This window comes from Brachyhypopomus gauderio, chromosome 1, assembly GCF_052324685.1.
Source record: "Brachyhypopomus gauderio isolate BG-103 chromosome 1, BGAUD_0.2, whole genome shotgun sequence".
Classification (NCBI taxonomy): Eukaryota; Metazoa; Chordata; class Actinopteri; order Gymnotiformes; family Hypopomidae; genus Brachyhypopomus; species Brachyhypopomus gauderio.
The window spans coordinates 3,697,658-3,702,867 of NC_135211.1; positions in this window are offsets into that span (position 1 = coordinate 3,697,658).

The window sequence follows — 5,210 nt, forward strand, 5'->3', positions numbered from 1 at the left end:
GCTCTTTGCCAGAGAGAGAGGGCACTACTGCTAAACTGACTGGGGTGTGTGTGTAAATGGCTTCGCCCGAATGAGAGCATGCTTATGTTGTTAGTATAGTTAGTCTAAGTAGATTGGTTGAGTGTTATCTCTAAATGTAGCTTTGTGTTTCTCAATGGACCTTATGTCCCTTCTCCTGGTCTTGTGTGTGTGTGTGTGTGTGTGTGTGTGTGTGTGGCATCTACTGCTGCTATTACAGTATAAATCACACACTTTGAGCCTTGAAGCCTTTCATTGAGAAAGGAGTCTGGCGCAAACTGGAAACTGGCCAATTGGGAAGGTGACTCAAAATGCATGAATGACAGGTTGTATAGCCACTCATGCGTCAGAGTGGAGTACCTTATGATGGCTCGGAGACACACCCACTTCCAGGTCATGTGATCTCATTCATGAATTCAGTGTACGTTTCGGCATATGAACTGAAATATGTGTAAATTTGAGTGTCCAAATCAGAGGACTTCCTGGACAAAGACAGGGTCATCCTGAGCACATAAGTACACGGTTCCTGTAACTACGCAAAACTAAATATAACTTTATGATAGAAACAGTAAAGGACTACAAGATTACTGATTATGGAAAACAGGTTCTTAGACAGGCAATTAAAGTAGGGAAGCATAATCGGTGTAGTGGATATATTTGCTTGTGTTTTCCATCCAATCAACTACACAACACCAAATTAAGTAAATGACTAAAAGTCAAATTCTGTCAATGGTGCTTTTTCAGTGACTTCATCCAGACTTAAAACACAAGCACATTAACTCACCAAATGGCTGTTGGAGAAGTATAAAAAAGGTCCTGTCGGATTTAACTGCGAACTCAAAGTTCTGTTAAAGTGTATATATATATATGGCAACATGGCCATCACATGAATCCAATGCACCACCATCAATAGACAAAATTCCCTGACTCATACACACAAATAGCTAAACACAATACACTGTCGATAGAATTAAACTTGCAGGTTCATGTTTCACACACACACACACACACACACACACACACACACACACACACACACACACACACACACACACACACACACACTATATGGCCACCAGCACGGGAGTAACGATTCAGGACATCAAGTCTAATTGATAGGCCATGTTCATCAACAAAGGGATGGACTCCAGACTCATCATCATTAGCATAATTAACTGGGGGCGGGGTCAGATCAGTGCATGAGGAAAGGAGGAGAGTCCAGCGCTGTGTATGACTTAACAGAGTGTGCAACAGTAGACAGAGCTATGGACACGCAGTGCCATCTTGAGGCTACATGCAGTATTGCAGGAGGATAAGAACGTCCTTTTCTGTACACAGGTTCTGACAGATCCATCCATTACATACTAAACATCCCCAAAGAAGCTGAATCATTAGTGGGTCCAAACTCCATTATTCATACATACTTCTCAAAATAGTTGCTAAGTCCTTCCTGTAGGTACCGGATGAAACGCCATCTCCAGCATCTCCAGCATCTCCAGCTGGTAACTGTGGTGACGCATCCATGGCGACACTGGCGGTCATGACCTGGAACTACGTCCTGTCTGATCTTCTGGCTTTACTTCCTCCGTGATGGGACACGAATCTTCAGTCTTGTAGGACAGGTCATGGCACGGAAACTGTCTCCGTATTTCCATGTTTCAAGAAGAAGAAAAAAGACTCTAAACACAGCCACCCTCTTCCTTCGTCTTGAGAGACTGTCCAATATCCCATTAGACGGAGATCAGGACAACACAGACTGAATGGGTGTTGAGGGTCACTCATTAAGTCTCTCTAACTGTTGGTATTTGATCATGTCTTCTCAACAAGATCAGTGCTTTAAAATATCTGTTTTTAAATACCTCTGTGCTGTTAAATTTCACTGACTGTTACACCTTTGTTGTAACAGCTCTGTCTTGTAATAGGTGTGTCCTGTATTATCTCTGTGCTGTGTAACTCTTTGCAGTGACATCTGTGCAGTAATAACGTTGTGCTGTAATATCTATGTGCTACAGTACGTCTGTGTTGTAGGGCTGCAGATACTATGCTATACATACACTAGAAATAAACAGCAGAATATCACTTCAGACAGACGACATTCTGTGACAGGAACATCCCTGTGTACTGAAATAGAGCTGTGTAAATAGTCCAGCGTACTGAAATAGCCACGCAATACAGAAACAGCCGTGTTTTTCCTGAAAACTACTGAATTCTCCCAGCACAGCTGTGACAGAAAAGCACTGCACACTGTTACTAATATCCAGTAATGGAGATGTTTCATTAGACACATCACACAGTTAAAATCAGCAGACTGCATTATTCCCTGCAGGCACTGTAGGCTTCTCCATGCCAACTGCTGTCTGCTCCCACCGCACACACACACACACGCGCACACACACACACACACACACACACACACACACACACACACACACACACACACACACACACACACACACCTTCTTATACACAATCATACATTTTGTCATACACACACTTTCTCAAACAAATACACAAACACAGATACGTTCTGTCATACATACTCATACCCACACAAACTAGAACACAATAATTACTCATTACTGCCCCCTGCTGCCTAAAGTCCACACTCTGCATTTCCTCCTAGTTCCTGTGGCAATCTGCCTGTCTGTCTCTGTGTGCCTGTGTGTCTCTGTGTTAGCTCTCCGAGAAATACATATAGTACAGACAGACACACATACAGATAGATAAAGAGAAAGAGAGAGAGAGATCCTCTATAGTGGGTTTATCTACCTGCCAGTGCATGTGTGTGCACTTGTGTGTGTGTGTGTGTGTGTGTGTGTGTACGTGTGAGCGAATGAATGCAGTCAGGCTCTTTAAGGGATTAAGGGTAATCCCATTTGAAGAGGTTACTAAAAGAGGTCTATAAATCTTTAGCCAGAAAGGACAAATGTTTTATATGTAGTTTCTGCTGGATGAAGTTCCTGCACTAGCAGATTAGCAAAGAAATGCCAAGTTAGCTAACATATACAGACAACACCAACACACACACATACACACACACACACACACACACACACACACACACACACACACACATACACACACACACACACACACACACACACACACACACACACACACACACACACATCTGTGTCTTCTAAGACTCTGGTGGAGTAGCAGATATACAAAAAGAGAGAAAGAGACAGATGAGACAGAAACAAACAAATCGATAGAGCATGACATATAGATAGATAGATAGAGAGAGAGAGAGAGAGAGAGAGAGAGAGAGAGAGAGGAGAGAGATTAGCAGTTTGCAATTAATCATAGTAGACTAATGAAACTGGTTCTCATAGGAAACCTCACACCAGTCAATTAAAGTATGGAATCCACACAAGTTCAGCAATGCAATTATGTTTAGCAAAGATTGTAAAGGCAGCAAAAGAGTGAGAGTGAAAGAGTGAACCAGCACATGAGAGTGAAAGAGAGAACAAGCAAGTCTTGGTAAAGATTTAACTTGCAAAACACTAGGTAATGACATTGACTCCTGTAGTTTAGTAGTAGTCTAGGTATATTGAATTCTGGCCTATCTGTACTATTACCAAGGATGAATTCTGTGATCAGATGCAAAGCACGTTGTAAGTCGCTCTGGATAAGAATGCCATAAATGTAAATGTAAGTTCAGCAATGCAGTTATGTTTAGCAAAGATTGTAAAGGCAACAAAAGAGAAAGAGTGAACAAGCAAAAGTGAGAGTGAAATACCAAAACAATGAAATAATGGAAGAGAGAGGAACTACAGTGCCGAGATAATGACAACACTAACTGAAGGATTAATCCATACAGTATCCACTCTTTATTTTGTGCTGATCACATTTAATGATATTAGAAACATTCCAAGCCATGTTGGGAGAAAGTTCCGCACCGCCCCCTGGTGGAGACTCTGTAGTGCTACACCTGTACCTCTACCTCAATCCAAAGATACAGCATGAAGTATAGCAGGAGGTGTGGCAGGAGGTGTGGCATGACGTCATGATGTGGCACTCAGACAATTCTTAGGTCTGGATGGGACATATAAGCAGCTTTCAGGGCCTTTCATGTACCTCACAACCAGAACATGTGCACCATAATAAAGATGCAGACCGTAGGTGGGACCACCCAGATGTGCCACGGCGGTCACGGGGGAGGTGCATGTCTCCAATTGAAGGGTTTAATGATGCCAAAGAAAGTGAAACCATATATGGAGTCACGGTTGGCTCCGCCCTCCGTGTCAGTCAAGTGGACGTTTCGTTTGTTCGTTGTGGTAGGTTTTGTTAACGCCCCTTGTTATTCCTTTCAGCTGCTTATGATGGTGATGATGAAGGAACGTTCAATTTATATAGCGTCTTTCAAGATACCCAAGGTCACTTTACAATTTTAACACAGGTACAAGTCTCACACAACCAATCACACACCGGCGAGAAGCGGCAGCCAATTGCGCACAGCGTACTCTCTACCGGGATCCACAGCCCCCTGGGGGACTGAATGGGGTGCAGGAAGGGGAGAGAGGACAGACCCTAGTGGCAAAGCACCATCCACCACTGGGCATACAAGCACACACACATTCATGCACACATACACAGAAACATAACTCCTCATATTCCTGTCGCTATGACTCCCAACCCGGCAGCATTATGACCTCCTCCTGGCCCTGGTCGGCCCCACAGGCCTGGTCTCGGCCCCCGGTCTGGTCTCGGCCCCCGGTCTGGTCTCGGCCCCCGGGCTGGTCTCGGCCCCCGGCCTGGTCCCGGCCCCACAGGCCTGGTCTCGACCCCAGGCCTGGTCTCGGCCCCACAGGCCTGGTCTCGACCACAGACCTGGTCCCGGCCCCACAGGTCTGGTCTTTGCCCCACAAGATTCAAGATTCAAGATTCAAGATTCAATACTTTATTGCCATGCAACTTGTGCTAGTTGCTAGGGATTTGTTTCAGTGTGCTCATTGACAAGAAACATAAAAACACAGTAAAAGACATAAATAACATATTACACATAATAAATATATATAGCAAATATCAAATAAAAGTATTAACAACTATATGTCAGTCACAGTGGCTTAATTTAAGGTGTTGGTGCAGCGTAGGGAGGCTATTTAAGTGCCTGATGGCGCTGCAGTATGTGCTGTTGAGAAAACAGGCCTGGTCCCGGCCCCACAGGCCTGGTCTCGGCCCCACAGACC